The 19,140-nt window shown below is 43.7% G+C and overlaps 1 non-coding gene across 1 annotated transcript; it reads left to right on the top strand.

Moving 5' to 3' along the window:
• The first annotated feature begins 8,284 nt into the window (after positions 1-8,284).
• On the top strand, positions 8,285-8,359 carry Trnat-ugu (transfer RNA threonine (anticodon UGU)). Its single transcript has one exon. It is a non-coding gene; the product is annotated as a tRNA-Thr (tRNA).
• Positions 8,360-19,140: the final 10,781 nt, after the last annotated feature.

Here is a 19,140-nt window from a genome sequence, read left to right as displayed (position 1 = left end):
AAACATATTTTGAAAGTTTGAGACTCACACACAAAAATTTTGGCAATCAAGTAACTGAATTTCCGTTGCAAATAGATTGCAACACCAAATATATCCGAGGTCTTGTATGCACGAACGTTTGACAACACAAGTAACCTCTCGCACCCACCGCAACTTTCCCACCTTACACCATCAGGGGAAACTCCCCATTGCATCCCGTCAGATTTAGTGGTAAAATGACCCAGTGGCTAGCCCATCAAAAACTGAAAAAAATGAAGTATGAAAACGAGAAGAAGGTGTACTGGTACGTGAAGAAGAAGAAAGCAACATAGAAACAGTGAGAGGTCCAATCTCAAGACGGGCAACATCGAGAATCATGGCGTCCTGGGTGTGTCGTCATGGTGCTGGAGTGAAAATTGGGAGATCCATATTCAAATCTCCGACATGTCCTATTTTATTCACGAATTTATGAACTGTCCGTCAGGTCATTGACGTGTCTATTCTCCTTCTGTGGTCTTGGCTACTGTTACACTATACATTGGTTAGATAATATGAGTACATGGTGAGAATATATTACCATCTCAAATAAATGTGATGAGTAGTGGGAGCAGGCGAGATTCCTCATAGACTTCTCACAGAAATAAAGAAAGAAATAGACGGGTGTGAACTATGTTACAACGAAGGAATGCAGTAGTCAAAACTTCCGAAATGGAACGCAAGAGGCTTGATACCTGTGTAGAACAAATAGGAGATACGTATATCTGGAGATCCCCTCGTTGCACGTCGCTGTTGCAAACGGACATTACACCATGATAGAGAGACATATTTCAATGCAGCGAACAGAGATGTCAATGACCGGAGAGGCAGTTCATAATTTTGTGGGAAAAAAAGTTGTCACTGAGGGGGATTTGAAGCTGGATTTTCCCAGCTGCAGTCCAACACCGTGACCACATGATCACAACGCCGCCATCATCAAAAGTCACTTGACGTTGCACATCATGATCTTGGATCGTTCACTGTTTCTATTTTGCTTCTTTTTTTGATAGTTCAACACATTTTCCTTATGGCAGCCTATCCAATGGGCCACCTTACCACTAAATATGGTGGGGAGGTACGATGGGGAGTTATTTCTTTATTCAGAAAACTACAATGATACACATTTAACCCACTACCTAACTACGGTCGCAGGTTCGAATCCTGCCTCGGACATGGATGTGTGTACGTACTTAGGTTAGTTAGATTTAACAAGTTCTAAGTTCTAGGGGACTGATGACCTCAGATGTTAAGTCCCATACTGCTCAGAGCCATTTGAACCTAGCTACATTAGTCGGTCCTAAGTTTGCATTGGTATTACAACTACTGCAGCTTAGCTTGTTACTTACTACACATGTGTTACTACTTTACTATTGTTCCACTATGGGCATTTCTAGTTTTCGCTACTATTGTTCTACATGTTTCTTCGATTGCTAAGTTACCTAAGGTTAGTTAACTACGGCTATTTCTATTTATATGCTACTTTGAACAGTACTTAAGCTAATCTACACTACCTGCAGCGTTACCGGAGTGCCAGCGTGTTACAACCCTACATTGTCGGCCGTGTGCACCGAGCTAACTCCAGGGTCTATGCCCCTGCACTGAGCTGGCGCAATATGTTGGAATCGCTGCAGTTCTATCCTAGTGTGTTATCCTATCTTATCCTGTATCTATACCTAATTCTTATTCATACTGTCATTTAGGTGCTTGTCATGATCGATTGAAATGTACACCTTCCCCCTGATCCGAGACGTGGCAGATCCCAGCCATGAAGCGGCTGGTCAAGTCCACGCCCCAGCGGAACAGAACGGATTTACGGAGTATAATTGGTTTTTTGTTTACTAATTTCGATTGTTCCTTTGGAATTCTCGCAATACATTACTTGATATTTCATTTGAAAGTTTGTTCATAATATGAATTGTGTCCTCTTGCCTGAGCAAGTGATGCGTGTCGTGAATGGGAAGTTGTTGCCTGAGTTGTGATGCGACATCGTCGAAGAGGGGGCACTCATACACCACATGGTCTGGAGTGCCCTGTATGGCACCACAGTCAAATGATGGTGTAGTCCGGCCGGCCGGTGTGGCCGTGCGGTTCTAGGCGCTTCAGTCTGGAACCGCGTGACCGCTACGGTCGCAGGTTCGAACCCTGCCTCGGACATCGATGGGTGTGATGTCCTTAGGTTGGTTAGGTTTAATTAGTTCTAAGTTCTAGGTGACTGATGACCTCAGAAGTTAAGTCGCATAGTGCTCAGAGCCATTTTGATGGTGTAGTCCGTTTTCCGAACAGACATAGGTATACCGAGTACACTCCATGTCCAGTAAGAAATTGCAGCTGTCCCCTAGTTGGTTTAAAGTATCGAAGCTGTAAATGCTCCCGGACATTTGGCAGCTCCACCCCGTTTCGTCACTGTCCCACTGCTCCTGCCATAATTCCTCCCCCCCCCCCCCCCCCCCACCCTTTCTCTTAATTCCGGATTTATCTCCTACGTTTACTCCCATTATCTGACCTATTTTTTCCCTTTTCTTTTTCTTCACCCATTACCAGTCCGCCTGTTCTCTAATCTTTATATCAAGGGGACAGAGCCCCATTAATACTAGCAGTGCCCCTCCCCCTCCCCCCCACCAGGAGCCTGCCACGCGCAGGCGCAGAAGCATGTTTCGCTGCACCCATCTTACGGCCATGATGGGCATGACCCTCGTGAGCCTGTGCTCCGAGACCCCTGACTCATATCCTGCAATCGAAGTTAGGATACTATTGTGATATAGCTTTATCAGGTCCGGTGGCAGGTGGAAACGTTTATGACCGATCCCGATTAAGTTGCTGGATGTTTCCAGCAACCTCTGTGTTACATTGTCAGTATGTGTTGCATAGTTCCACCTCTCGTCGACGACTGCACCTAGATATCGGGCCGCGCGACGCCGAAGAACTGGTGAGTCGTCTATTCTTATAAGTTGTTTCTTTAATAGTAAATACGTAGACTTTCTAGGCTCCTCTACGACACCAAGTGGTCAAGATGGGTATGGCTCTTTCCACTTCCAGCTCTAGCACATAATTACTGTTCTTTAAGTTGTCCAAGAGAGGTTTCATGTTAACGTCGCAAAAGAGTGGTCCCAGGACAGAACTCTGTGGATACCCCTTTGTTATTTTTTTTCGCGCTGTGGGACGATGGCCAGACCTGCCTTTCCTCACAATAGTTCGTAAGGCAGCCATATAGCGGCCCAGGGCACTCCTCCTCCCGCAAGCAGTAGAAGAGCGAAGTCCACCACAGGTTGAATACGCCACTGATGTCCACCATGATACCGACGATGCACTTGTGCGGGGCTGTCACAGACTTACGCCACGAGGGCGACTGCGTCGGACGCCGATTGTCTGTCATTCATCTCACACAGCACGCGGTGTGATGTCAGTCTGTCTGCCAGCAGACTCTCAACAGGTTTCCCCAGCAGGTCCAGTAAGCAGATGGGCCTGTATGACTTAGCTTCTCTCGGGTCTTTATCTGGACGTTTCTTAATTATCACAACATTTGCTTTTTTCCAGGTGGAGGAGAGTTTTCTGAGCCCTAAGCAATCATTGTAAAACATAGTGAGAGGCGCCACCAACTGGGGGACGAGGAATTGCACCACCTCCACTGTAATGCCGTCTGAGCCAGGAGCTTTGCCCTTTATAAGGGTTCTTATTTGGGCAGCATCCTCCTCTAAGGAGAAGGGAAAGACTGTGCTATTGTTCTCATAGGCTTGCTGGTTCTCTATCCTGATTTGTCTTTGTGTCTCTGAGTCATCCTCTTCTCTGTCGTAAGGCAACAGGGACCAGAGGAGGAGCTCGGCATTCTCTCGCCAAGTTTAAGTCATCTGGCCCCCATCCCTGACGGTGGACAACACCATCGGTGATCTTACTTTTTCCCGTACCAATTTGTACGGGACGCCCATGAGACAGTATATAATGGGCTTTGAACGTACTTCTCCCAGCTCCTAAGCCTAACTGCCCTTATCTCCTGTTGAAACTGTCCATAACTACTCTGTTGCTTTTTCTCCCATACGACACTCCGCTGGTAGTACCTCCTATTCCTCTTATTGACTGGCGCATCTGTCCCAGTTCGGCTGACCATGATGATGGGAAAGCCGCAACGCCTCTCTTCCTGGTTGGCACAGCTGCCTTCACCGCCCTGGTAACTGCTTCACCAGTTCATCGGCGTACTCTCCTACATTTTCGTCTCCTTCTGGAAATGTCGGTACGTCGCACCCCCTCGCTAAGCGGTCCTAATCAGTCCTGTTATCACTCCCTATCACCCAAGGAGAAGGTTATTAGGTTTTGGTCGCTGGTGGTAATTTGGTCCCATGCAGTCCAATCTTTTACTTTGGTTACAAGATTTGACGTTACTAGTGTAACGTCAATATTTGTGCCATCACCCCCTTCCGCCAGTATAGGCTCGGGGGGGGGGGGGGGGGGTGATGGGGAGTTTCCCTTGTGAGCATATCTAGAGAAAGAAAACTACCGATTGCCTCTTTGCACCGACCGCAGGGCAGACAAGCTGTGAACAGCAGCCGTGCCAGCCACCTCGCATATTCCCGCGCGTGCTGTTTCGTGAGAGAGACCCATACACAGGACTGGCTTGTGAGGCGCACAGAGCGGAAGTCGCGCTAATCCCCTAACAAAGCGTCAGGTAAATGGAAATGTCGTGTAGCTAGGGCCTCCCGTCGGGTAGACCGTTCGCCTGGTGCAGGTCTTTCGATTTGACGCCACTTCGGCGACCTGCGCGTCGATGGGCATGAAATGATGATGATTAGGACAACACAACACCCAGTCCCTGAGCGGAGAAAATCTCCGACCCAGCCGGGAATCGAACCCGGGCCCTTAGGATTGACAGTCTGTCACGCTGACCACTCAGCTACCGGGGCGTACAAAGCGTCAGGTGATGACTACCCTTTGCGCAGTTGTGACAGCATTTAAGAGGTGGTTAGAAGCACTAGCTTTCTGTTGACACAAACGTCAGACCAGATGTCCAGCTCTGATTACAGTGCTAAGGATTCGTCGTGGGGATAATATATATATAAAAATAATCGCTAATAAAAATACAAACCTTTCACAAACACCACAAATAACTGTGCATAATACGTATACCGCAAATAGACTGTATAAAACACACAACCGCTAACAGCTCTGAGTAAATGCTAAGCGCTAGAAAAATCACTCCTTATCGCTAGACATTTGTCGAAATCGCAGTTTTCCACGTAACAATAGAAGAACCTATAACTCCTTTAGGATCGGACATAGTCTGTTCATTTCCTTGTCAAATGATTCTCTTTGCACATGTCGGAAGACTGACCACAGTAACCTCACGCCCAACAAATACAAATTTCCGGTGAGCAGTACAGTTATCGTTTGTATGTGTATAGCAACCGAAAAAATTATGCTATGTCCACATACACACCGACTACACGTCCCGATTCTCCTAAGTTATACGAAATTATTTGACATTTGGGTCTCCCAGCCAATCAAATTCGAGAACAGACAGGAGGTATTAGCAATTACCGTTTCTGGAAGATGCTGCATCCTAGCAAGACTCACTAAAAAAAGTGTTTTTAAAGTGTAGGCGTCCAGCACTATGTGATAATCAACAGCGCTCCGAGAGACGAAAGTCTTGGAAAAACATCACTGATATGGGTTTGTGTACTGTAACAGACATCACAGTCAATAGTGCAACAAAAAATAAGTGATAATCTACTTCAAAAATGGTTCAAATGGCTCTGAGCACTATGGGACTTAACATCTATGATCATCAGTCCCCTAGAACTTAGAACTACTTAAACCTAACTAACCTAAGGACAGCACACAACACCCAGTCATCACGAGGCAGAGAAAATCCCTGACCCCGCCGGGAATCGAACGCGGGAACCCGGGCGAGGGAAGCGAGAACGCTACCGCACGACCACGAGCTGCGGACGATAATCTACTTAAGAGAAACAATGAATGAGAGGACTTTCTGAGTATACATGATGTCAAAGCCGTATTGGCTACGCTGTTTGTACAAAACAGGAAAGCCAGTAGAACCGTTGTATTGCTATATTGTGCAGCTGTTTACGCCATGAGTTCTTCACCCCTTACAGTCGGATATTCTCGTCAGTGCATTGAAATCATAATTCCCCAATTCAAATTTATCCTCCTCTTGTGGTTAGACATACCTAATAATTTACAGGACCTCGCTTACAACCCCACCGTCCTAGCGGCACGTCATTGACATCAAATCGATTGACAGAATTAATTAAATTGATCATGAGTGTCAAAAAATGGTTCAAATAGCTCTAAGCACTATGGGACTTAACATCTGAAGTCATCAATCCCCTAGATTTAGAACTACTTAAACCTAACTTAAGGACATCACACAGATCTTGCCCGAGGCAGGATTTGAACCTGCGACCGTAGCAGCGGCATGGTTCCGGACTGAAGCGCCTACAACCACTCGGCCACACTGACCGGCGACCATGAGTGTCAATTTCCAATGTAAGTAATTTTTTCTGCAGTCGGAATACACTTTCTAGGCAGCTCAAATGGGAATCTCTGGAAAGAAAGACGATGTTCCTTTTGAGTAACACTATTGATAAAATTTAGATAATTGACATTTGAAGCTGATTGCAGAAGATTTCTACTGCCGCCAACATAAATTTCACATAAGGATTACGAAGATAAGATACGAAAAAGTAGAGCTTATATGAAGGCATAGAGACAGTCTTCTTCCCTCACTCTATTGATAGTGGAATAGGAAAGGAAATAACTAAAAGTGGTAAAGAATACCCTCCACCATGCACTGTACGATGGTTTGTGAAGTAAGCATATGGATGTAAATGTAAATTTAGTCTGCGTATTAAGATGTCAGCCCACCCATTTCTTTCTTTCTTTCTTTTGCTTATGCCTTTTTCCCACAGGTGCGCAGGGTCGGCCTGGTTAATCGGATTTGGCAATGTTGGATTAAGGGGTGGCTGGATGCCCTTCCTGCCGCCACCCCGTACCCCCCAGGACGGAATTAGTGTACCCCAAATGTCTGCGACTAGTGTAATCCATGGAATAATGCGAAAGTGTCCAGATGTCTGTATGCCATGTAACTGACGCGGGACGTTGGGACCAGCCAGAAATTCACCTAGGGGGATGTGGAAAATCGCCTAAAAACCACATCCAGGCTGGTCGGCACACCGACCGTCGTCGTTAATCTGCCGGGAGGATTCGATCCGGGGGCGGCGCGCCTACCCGAGTCCACGAAGCAGCCCATTAGAGCTCTCAGCTAACGTGGCGGGTCTCAGTCCACCAATTTATAGGCACACAAAACTCGCGGAACAATATTATCTCTTATTTATCGAGAAAAAAAGAGAGAACTTCTGCTGCTGCTCTGTGAAAATCTTCGTATTAGCCCCTAATTTTCTCATTTCAGTCACATGGCGAGATGTATGAGAGAGTTGCCCACAACAGCTAGAAGCAGCGGTATAGGGCTGATCTCTGTACTCTGCCCTTGTCAGAGCATCGCTTACCTGTCGAATTCTCGCGAACCGTCCAGTCTTCGATATATAGCATTTGAATCCACCTAATATCGACGATTAAGAGTTGTCCCCTGCCAAGTCACAGGCCCAAAACCCCATGACGTTTCGACAGGGATGTTCCATAAGTTACAACACTGTCTAGCCCTCCACCCGTCATTGTCTAGGAAGGAAGCTATCACAATGATAAAAACAGCACCTAACATACACGAGGAAATTCACAGTCATGCATAGTATACACGGACTGCACAAAGAAATTCAGAAACATAACAGCTACAATTTAATGCTATCGAATGATTGTCTATGCCCCCAGCTACGTGGCATAATTTCCTTTATCATATTCCTATGATTCCTACGCTAGAAATATGACAGAGTAATGGCGTCAGGGTCTTCGTTGACAGGATGGTCTCTCACTTCTGATATACTGAAAAAAATAGCGTCTACGTGTGGATCTGTTCTTTCGAACATGTCCGAAAGAACAGATACCATATATATATATATATATATATATATATATATATATATATATATATATATATATATATATATATATATATCTCACTGGCCATTTGCCCATTTTCTGTGCGGATGCACACACATTTCCCGAACTCTTACGGGAATCGGTAAAGCCGCGAGAAATGACGGTAATGGGCAGGGCACAACGAATATAGTGCGGGACAATGAGTTGGAATGTGGGTCTCACGGGAGGCGTGCCAGAGATAAGTTCCTGGAGTCGCACTATCCTCTGGGTTCTCGGTGGCTCAGGTGGATAGAGCGTCTGCCATGTAAGCAGGAGATCCCGGGTTCGAGTCCCGGTCGGAGCACACATCTTAAACTGTCCCCGTTGACGTATATCAACACCTGTATGCAGTTAAGTGAATTCATTTCATTGTATTTATTTAATTATTTCATTTTAACGAACTGCACGGTCACCAATGGTATCTGTACTTTCGGACATCTTCAAATATAATGTATGAGTCTGGCGACATACCATCTGATTTTCGGAAAAATATCGTCCACATAATAGCGAACACTGGAAGAGCTCACAAGTGCGAGAATTATCGCACAACCAGCCTAACAGCTAATGCATCCATGTTGCTGACAAGAATAATGCACAGAAGAATGGAAATGAAAATTGAAGACGTGATGGATGATGATCAGTTTGGCTTTAGGAAAGGTAAAGGCACCAGAGAGGCAATTCTGGCGTTGCACTTGATAACAGAAGCAAGACTAAGGAGAAATAAGAACACATTCATAGAATTTGTAGACATGTAAATGGTGTTCAAGAACGTAAAATGGTGGAAGATTTTAGAAATTCTGAGAAAAGTAAGGGGAAAGCTATAGGAAGATATCGGTTATGTGCGATATGTACAAGAGCTAAGAGGGAATAGTAAGACTGGAAGACTAAGAACGAAGTGCTCGGATTAAAAAGGGAAGACAGGGATACAGTTTTAACCCTATCGTTTAATCTGTACATCGAAGAAGCAATGATGGAACTAAAGGAAAGAAGTGAAATTAAAACTCAAAGTGAGAGGATATCAATTATATGATTCGCTGATAGACATGCTTTAATCTGTGAAAGTCAAGTAGACTTATATGATCTGCCGAATGGAATGAACAGTCTAATGTGTACAGAATATGGATTGAGAGTAAACTGAAGAAAGGCGAAAGTACTGAGAAGTAGCAGAAAAGAGAACAGCTAGAAACTTAACATCAGTATTGACGGTCATGAATTAGATGAAGTTAAGGCATTCTCCTACTAAGGCAACAAAATAGCCAATGATGGACGAAGTGAGGAGGACATCAACAGCAGCCTAGCACTGGCAAAACGGGCATTTATGGCCAGAGAAGTCTACTAGTATCAAACATAGGTCTTAAGTTGAGGAAGAAATTTCTGATAATGTACGTTTGGAGCACTGCATTGTATGGTAGTCAAACATGGACTGTGGAAAAACCGGAAGAGAAGAAAATCGAACTGTTCGAGATGTGATGCTATACATGAATGTTGAAAATTAGGTGGAGGCGACGAATGAGGAGGCTCTGTGCAGTAGTGGAGAGGAAAGGAATATGTGGAGAACACTGACAAGGAGAAGGGAGAGAATGATAGGATATCTGCTAAGACATCTGTAGAATGACTTCATTGGCACTAGAGGGAGCTTTGGAAGGCAAAAACTGTAGAGAAAGAAAAGACTGGAATATGTTGTCGTTGTTGTGGTCTTCAGTCCTGAGACTGGTTTGATGCAGCTCTCCATGCTACTCTATCCTGTGCAAGCCTCTTCATCTCCCAGTACCTACTGCAGCCTACAACTTTCTGAATTTGCTTAGTGTATTCATCTCTTGGTCTCCCTCTACGATTTTTAACCTCCACGCTGCCCTCCAGAACTAAAATGGAGATCCCTTCATGCCTCAGAACGTGTCCTACAAACCAATCCGTTCTTCTAGTCAAGTTGTGCCACAAACTCCTCTTCTCCCCAATTCTATTCAATACCTCCTCATTAATTATGTGATCTACCCATCTAATCTTCAGCATTCTTCTGTAGCACCACAATTCAAAAGCTTCTATTCTCTTCTTGACTAAACTATTTATCCTCCATGTTTCACTTCCATACATGGCTACACTCCATACAAATACTTTCAGAAACGACTTCCTGACAAATCAATACTGGATGTTAACAAATAGATTGAATAGATTGAACAGCAACGGAGAGAGGCTACAACCCTGTCTCACTCCCTTCCCAACCACTGCTTCCCTTTCATGTCCCTCGACTCTTATAACTGCCATCTGCTTTCTGTACAAATTGTACATAGCCTTTCGCTCCCTGTATTTTACCCCTGCCACCTTTAGAATTTGAAAGAGAGTATTCCAATCAATATTTTCAAAAGCTTTCTCTAGGTCTACAAATGCTAGAAACATAGGTTTGCCTTTCCTTAATCGTTCTTCTAAGATAAGTCGTAGGCTCAGTATTGCCTCACGTGTTCCAACATTTCTACGGAATCCAAACTGATCTTCCCTGAGGTCGACTTCTACCAGTTTTTCCATTCGTCTGTAAAGAATTCGCGTTAGTATTTTGCAGCTGTGACTTACTAAACTGATAGTTCGGTAATTTTCCCATCTGTCAACACCTGCTTTCTTTGGGATTGGAATTATTATATTCTTCTTGAAGTCTGAGGGAATTTCATCTGCCTCATACATCTTGCACACCAGATGGTAGAATTTCGTCAGGACTGGCTCTACCAAAGCTGTCAGTAGTTCTAATGGAATGTTGTCTACTCCCAGGGCCTCGTTTCGACTTAGGTCTTTCAGTGCTCTGTCAAACTCTTCACGCAGTACCGTATCTCCCATTTCATCTTCATCTACATCCTCTTCCATTTCCATAATATTGTCCTCAAGAACATCGCCCCTGTATAGACCCTCTATATACTCCTTCCACCTTTCTGCTTTCCCTTCTTTGCTTAGAACTGGGTTTCCATCTGAGCTCTTGATATTCATGCAAGTGGTTCTCTATTTTCCAAGGCAAACAATATAATTATCGTTTATATGTGTATAGCATCCGAAAAGTTGTTTTATGTCCGCACTCACATAGGCTAGTTGTCTAGATTCACCTTAGTTCTGTAACTCTGAGATTCAGGTCTCCCACCAATAAGATCCGAGAAAAGACTTCAGCTATTTTCAGGTAGCGCTTCAGGAAGATGCTGCGTCCGGGCAAGACTCTCTGAAACAAGTGTTATAAAGCATAGGCGTCCAGCACTTGTGATAGTCAAAAGTGCTCTGATGGACGAAAGTGCTGGAAAAATAACAGTGATATGGATTTGTGTACTGTAGACATCACAGTCGATAGTGCAACGAAGAACAAGTAATAATGTGCTTAAGGGAGGCAATGAGAGGACATCTGAGTATCCATGATGTCGCAATCGTATTGCCTACCCTGTTTGTACTCTTCCATATCTGAATTGTGCAGCTGTTTACGACATGAATCTGTCACCCCTTATGGGTTGATATACTCGTCAATCATAATTCCCCACATCAAATCTATCCTCCTCTTGCGCCTAGACATACGTAATATTTTACAGGATCTCACTTACACCTGCCCCCCAAGCGACACATCACTGATATCAAATTGACTGACTAGTTAATTAAACTGACCGTCAGAGTCAATTTGCATAGTCAGTAGTTATTTTTTCATGAAGTCGGATTACACTCTCTAGGTAGCTCAAATGCGAATTCCTGGAGGGAAGACTATGTTCCTTACGAGGAACACTATTGATAAAATTTAGAGAACTTACATTTGAAGTTGACTGCAGAAGGTTTCTACTGCCACCAACATACATTTCACATAAGGACCACGAAGATAAGATACGATAAATTAGCGTTTATAAGAAGGCATAGAGACAGTCTTCTGCCCTCACTCTATTTGCTAGTGGAATAGGAAAGAAAATGACTAAAAGTGGTAAAGGGTATCCTCCGCCATGCACCGTACGATGGCTTGTGAAGTAAGCATATGGATGTAAATGTAAATTTAGTCTGTCTATTAAGATGTCAGTTCATCCATTTATAGGCACACAAAACTCGCGGGAGAACGATACTTCGTATTTGCCGAGAAAAAAAGAGGGAACTTCTGCTGCTGATTGTCTCTCGGTGAAAATCTTCGTATTAGCCCCTTCGCGAAATGTATGTGATAGGTGGTAATATGTTTGCCCACAACAGTTAGAAGCAGTGGTATAGAGCTTATCTCTGTACTCCGCTCTCGTCAAAGAATCGCTTACCTGCCGTATTCTAGCGAATCGTCCAGTCTTCAATACATAGCATTTGAATCCCATCCGGCTCCGACGAGTAAGAGATGTCCCTGTCAAATCACAGACTCGTGCTAATTAGTCCTCCACCTGTCACTGTCTAGGTAGAGAGCTATCACAGTCAGAAAAATTGCACACTAACGTACACGAGGAAATTTACAACCTGCAGACTATACACGGACTGCTCGAAGAAACACCAACAATTCATCAGTATTGAATAACTGCCTATGAATATCCACCTCTGCATTTCCGAATCTTCTTTATCGTATTCCTATGATTACTATAGTGGATATACGACAGTGTGATGGTGTAAAGGTCTTCTCTCTCTCTCTCACCCTCCCTCTCTCTCTCTCTCTCTCTCTCTCTATCTCTCTCTCTCTCACCGTTATTTTTACAACAAACAACGTAGTATAATGCGAACTGTACAAACTTCGCTAACGTTACCTGATAGAGAACTCGATAAGGTTTTACCACCTCTCTCTCTCTCTCTCTTCCCTATATCGAAAACAAATTAATACCGTCTGTGTTTGGACATCGAGCATATGTGGTGAACTCATTAAATATACACGTACTGTTCCGTTGGCGCTGGTGGTCTGTGGCCAACTACAAATACCTTGCAGAACGGTTGCTGCATGCTTTTTAGCTCTCTGCAGTGTGTCCACTGATTTAATGGGAATACATGCAAGTTGACTGCTGTCTTGAATACTTTTACTTCCTTCTGGAGCTCCTCAATGCATAAACCACATGTTTCTTCTTCCGTTTCTTCTTCTTTTTAACCACTGACTATATCACAACAATAGACTCAAATGTGTCAGGCTCATATCTGCTATACACCAATAAAGAATGTGAACCTCCTCAGCATGCATGCATCTAGAGATATCGTGTGTAACTGGATGAGTGACTAAGATTGGTATGGAACAGTCTTCCCAGAATGGCAGTTACAGCATAGGAATGAGAATACCAGTCTACAACACTAGCGTCAGATGATTGTGCCAGTTTGAAACATGTGTTAAACTCTTCCGGAAAACAAAATATCGAAGTTTATTGATTTCGTGGAAACCAGCTCGTTTTGTTCCTTCACAAGACGTCGAATGTAGCGTGTATAGTGTCCTTCTTGTGGTCAGTTCCAAGTTAAATCTGAGACAGTGTTACTGGAATGGATGATTATAGGCACATGAATAGTTTCAAGATGCGTAGAGACACCACCTACAGTTTTGCATAGGATCCACAAATGCGAGAATACTGTGTGGCTCCCATGTACATACGGAGAGATGGATAATCGTAATAAAGTCTTACTGAATTTATAAAGTGTTTTGCGTAAGGAACGTAGTTTTTGCAGCTGCTGTCTGCTGACGGCTATTTCCTACACTAAGAAACAATATTTGTGTTATGTTACATAGGCAGTGTAAAAGGTTCACTTTATGTCCACCTGTATGTTTTATGGAAGGGCGCGGTTTAGCAATGATACATAAATTTATAATCATGCTGGAACGTCATAGGCTGAGAGCATCACGACATCGACGTGATGCGACGTTTTGCTGACGTGACAATTCGCTGAGAGTGTAATCTGGAACTCAACTTGAAATGCGTTTAATTATGGAAAAGCTTATGAAATTATGAAAATTGATGGAAAATACGTAAAACTGAGGTAAATACGACAAAAGTATGGCGGAATGAGGGTACCTACATGCTCTTCTGGATGTATGAAAATCATTCTATTCCTCCAGCGTTGCGACTGACAACTGGTGGTGCATATTATCCGTAGTCTTCGAGTGTAGGTCCTGCAGAATACGTCCTTGTTCCACACGCGGTTATGCATTGTAAGCTATAAACATGAAAGACGCAGTGTCCAAGGATCTCGAGGTTATGATGTCCACCTCTAGGGACACCTGAAACAGTGATCATATGCCTGCGTGCAATATGCACCACCAGTATGATGAAACAATGCTCTCGGTCTCTTCAGAAACGGAACACCGAAATATCTGCTACTCAATCACTGTGGAACATAACTTTAAATGTAGACATCATCACATTCAGAGAGCTATTTGAAACTTTGCTCAACGTTGCAAGCTCTTCCAGTTTCCGTAAGTTGTGGTGTCTTACACGTTATTGTCAATAAGAAACACCACCTCTGTTGCTTCTTTATTTTAGCCATCCTGTATGTTGTGTGAGCAGCTTACCTTACTCCATGTGATACACAGAGTTCTGTGAGAGAAGATGGATCAAAACATGCTACTGATGGTTTACCGCCTAACACAGACCTCAAAGTGATGGTACAAATACAAAATCTGTGACAGTGTACAAAGCTGTGGTCATACACTGCTTGCATGTCCTAGAGAAAAAAAACTACTTTGAAAGAACAACGCAGGAACACAGCAATCCTGTCATGTCATTGATAGTCTGCAGGATATTACCTTCCTACAACTTTTTTCTTTTTTTTTTATGTAGGCCACAACGAATTCTTCTCCTGTGCCAACCTCTTCCTCCCAGAGTAGCACTTGCAACGTATGTCCGCAGTTATTTGCTGGATATATTCCAGTCCCCCCTCCCCCCCCCCCCTATGAACCATGGACCTGGCTGTTGGTGGGGAGGCCTGCGTGCCTCAACGATACAGGTAGACCTACCGTAGGTGCAACCACAACGGAGGGGTATCTGTTGAGAGGCCAGACAAACGTGTGGTTCCTGAAGAGGGGCAGCAGCCTTTTCAGTAGTTGCAGGGGCAACAGTCTGGATGATTGACTGATCTGGCCCTGTAACACTAACCAAACCGACCTTGCTGTTTTGGTACTGCGAACGGCTGAAAGCAAGGGGAAACTACAGCCGTAATTTTTCCCGAGGGCATGCAGCTTTACTGTGTGATTAAAAAAATATTTCGGAGGTAAAATAGTCCCCCATTCGGATCTCCGGGCGGGGACTACACAGGAGGACATCGTTATCAGGAGAAAGAAAACTGGCGTTCTACGGATCGGAGCGTGGAATGTCAGATCCCTTAATCGGGCAGGTAGGTTAGAAAATTTAAAAAGAGAAATGGATAGGTTAACGTTAGATATAGTGGGAATTAGTGAAGTTCGGTGGCAGGAGGAACAAGACTTTTGGTCAGGTGAATACAGGGCTATAAATACAGAGTCAAATAGGGTAATGCAGGAGTAGGTTTAATAATGAATAAAAAAATAGGAGTGCAGGTAAGCTACTACAAACAGCATAGTGAACGCATTATTGTGACCAAGATAGACACGAAGCCCACGCCTACTACAGTAGTACAAGTTTATATGCCAACTAGCTCTGCAGATGATGAAGAAATTGATGAAATGTATGATGAGATAAAAGAAATTATTCAGGTAGTGAAGGGAGATGAAAATTTAATAGTCGTTGGTGACTGGAATTCAAGAGTAGGAAAAGGGAGAGAAGGAAACATAGTATGTGAATATGGATTGGGGCTAAGAAATGAAAGAGGAAGCCGCCTGGTAGAATTTTGCACAGAACATAACTTAATCATAGCTAACATTTGGTTCAAGAATCATGAAAGAAGGTTGTATACATGGAAGAACCCTGGAGATACTAAAAGGTTTCAGATAGATTATATAATGATAAGACAGAGATTTAGGAACCAGATTTTAAATTGTAAGACATTTCCATGGGCAGATGTGGACTCTGACCACAATCTATTGGTTATGAACTGTAGATTAAAACTGAAGAAACTGCAAAAAGGTGGCAATTTATAGAGATGGGACCCGGATGAACTGAAAGAACCAGAGGTTGTACAGAGTTTCAGGGAGAACATAAGGGAACAATTGACAGGAATGAGGGAAAGAAATTTCAGTAGAAGAAGAATGGTTAGCTTTGAGGAATGAAATAGTGAAGGCAGCAGAGGATCAAGTAGGTAAAAAGACGAGGGCTAGTAGAAATCCTTGGGTAACAGAAGAGATACTGAATTTAATTGATGAAAGGAGAAAATACAAAAAGGCAGCAAGTGAAGCAGGCACGGGGCATAGGAAGCCAGTAGCCGGAACAAATGGAGAAGGCGCGAGCAATTGCTGAGCGACCCGAACCGTCAGTTGGGGTGCCAAGGTGCAGTTGACCTAGCCGTGTCGCCCTCTGATCAGGTGAATAGCGAACTATTTGTCAGTATGCGTTTGGCTGCCTTTTTGATAGCGTGGGTTACGAGAAATATGTGATGGAGGATGCTTGTGTTCTCAAACGTTCCTGCATACAAGCTCCCCGATATATGACGGGTGTTCTTGAAATTTTGTTACTTGATTTGCTGCTTACACACGTGAGGATTGACACGTCAGTCTTCGCGATGTGATCACCAGTCAGTAGTCCCTATCCATGTCGCTCCGGGTACTGGAATCGTTCACAATTTGTTAACGGCCCGGGCGGAATGCTTCCTGACGCCGTGGGAAGCTGACATGTTGCCACAACAGTCCCAGTAAAGTGCAGTAAGGGAGTCATCTTTTTATCAATGTGCATCTGCTAAGAGCTTTTAGTGAGTATGTGTTTTATAAAGTCTATTTGCAGTATACATGAAATGTAGGGTTTTTCGCCACCTTTTTGGAATGTTTATATTTTTATTAGTGACGTTTTTGTGATATGTTATTCCCACAGCCAATCTGAAGCAACGTTATGAGGTCAGGATATCACCTCAGATGGTTGTGGCAGCAAAAAGATAATGTTTCCAACCACCTAGATCGGTTTGGTGTAAGGTGGGAAGGTTGTGGTGGAGCAGGCTGCTTTTGTTGTCCAGCAGTGATGCATACAAGGCCTCAGATGAGTTTAGCGCTACAATCTATTGGCAGCAAAAATTTAAAAACTTGTGTGTGGTTTGGTTCAAATGGGTCTGAGCACTATGGGACTTAACATCTATGGTCATCAGTCCCCTAGAACTTAGAACTACTTAAACCTAACTAACCTAAGGACATCACACAACACCCAGCCATCACGAGGCAGAGAAAATCCCTGACCCCGCCGGGAATCGAACCCGGGAACCCGGACGTGGGAAGCGAGAACGCTACCGCTGTGTGGTTTGTGTATGTTTCTAAAACTTAAACAATATGTTTTATTATTAAGAAGAATCATCATAAGGTGGTGCTGAATGTTTCAAGCAATCTATTTGACTCTTGTAAATTGTTAAACAATTAATTTGGTAGGGTATGCAAATGGCCTATATCCCACCATTTTTGGTATTGCAATTCCCGCAGCATTAGCCGATAGGAATATATTATTCTGAGGAGGAATTACAACCTTCTGAAAGTTTGGAGACGTTGTTTCACACGCAAACTGGATGTTGCCACTTGAGAGAGACGGAGACAGGAAGTGAGTGTGGAATTTGCTGATAAACAGAATGCCACCACCTGACGCTTTCTTTTGGGCTTTGAGGTCAAAAGATATTGACATACAATCCGTTCTCGGTAGTATTTAGTTTCGTGATCTGAGGACACTGGAAGGTTTTTCAACTCCGTGGCACCGCCCAGACAAGCGAGATAAGTGCAGGGACTGACAACGGTGGCTGATTACTGCACTTCATTCCATTCCTCTTTGCTTACAGGTACTGCATCATGGGAATTGTGGGGTGGGGAGTTTTACTGAAATGGAGAGGCCCTGTCTCCCACAAACTGTTAAAATGCAAAAGAATATGCACCAATATGTTACTGACGTAGATTTGAATTCTATGTTGTGAGATACTTCCTCTCCACCTTCAATTTCATTAATTAGTCAGATAATTTGATATTCAAATTCTGCTTGTATCGGCGAGTGGGAGAGGTGGTTGGGGATTTGCCAGAGAGAGGGTGGAGGAGGAGGAGGAGGAGGAGGAGGAGGAGAAGGAGGACGTGTTGGGATATTCCCAGAGGGTGGTGGGGAAAACATATGACATCATCAGTGTGACATAGCCACATAAGCGTGTACACCAAGTGTTGGGAAGGAGTGGTTGAGGGGCAGAAGTCTGGCAACAATGCAGATTGTGGCTGCAGACCGTTAGCTCCGCTACTGCCGCTCCCACCTAGACCTCCAGCATCTACAATGGCGCTCCAGGCGATGAATCTCAGCGGCCATTACCAAAACATGGACTTCCAGTACATGGTTCATGAATCTGTCAGCCAATCACCTGTAGCTAATACTCATTTTGAAGAAATTTTGGAATGTTCCATTTCCCCTCGTTAACACGATTTTTTTTTTTTTTTTTTTTTTTTCTTTTTTTTTTTTTGGAGGCGTGCTCCAGTGCTGCCTGTGAGAAGATTCTATAGATGTCTGTTCTCGAGCATCGTTTGTTTCCCCATGCGTTTTTGCACTAAACGGATGTTCTTTCATACTCTTCCACCCCCAACAGTCTTTCTCGAGGTACGCCACTCTGAAATTTTTCCGCCTCGCCCAACAGAATTTCCCACCCACTGCGTCTGTGCTACAGGGGATCTGTGGCATCTATCACATTAAACCAACGCCGCCATGGTCTGTTCTCTTTCACGGCAATGTATTTTCACCCCTACAGGATACAATAAGATGCTTCCAAGCCTCTCCTTAGCCAATTGCAGCTTCTGCGGAATACGAGAACACTTGAATCTTTCCGTCAGTGCTCAACTTTAATGAACTACAAGATATGAAGTGTTAGTGATAGCCCATAACAGATAATGAAGTGATTAATCTAATTTTTCATCGTAATTATGATCTAATGCAAATATTAATCTACAAGAGTGTTAAATGTATAGTGGCAAGATCAAGCAGCCTTACAGTTATTATTAAATTTAATCCAATGCACTATTTAGTAATGTAAATAGCCAATTAAAATAACTCATTCCACTTCATTTCGATAAAAAATGTT

The sequence above is a fragment of the Schistocerca serialis genome, chromosome 2, assembly GCF_023864345.2.
Source record: "Schistocerca serialis cubense isolate TAMUIC-IGC-003099 chromosome 2, iqSchSeri2.2, whole genome shotgun sequence".
Lineage (NCBI taxonomy): Eukaryota > Metazoa > Arthropoda > Insecta > Orthoptera > Acrididae > Schistocerca > Schistocerca serialis.
The sequence above is the reverse complement of the archived record's forward strand: the minus strand, read 5'-3'. Positions and strand labels throughout refer to the sequence as shown.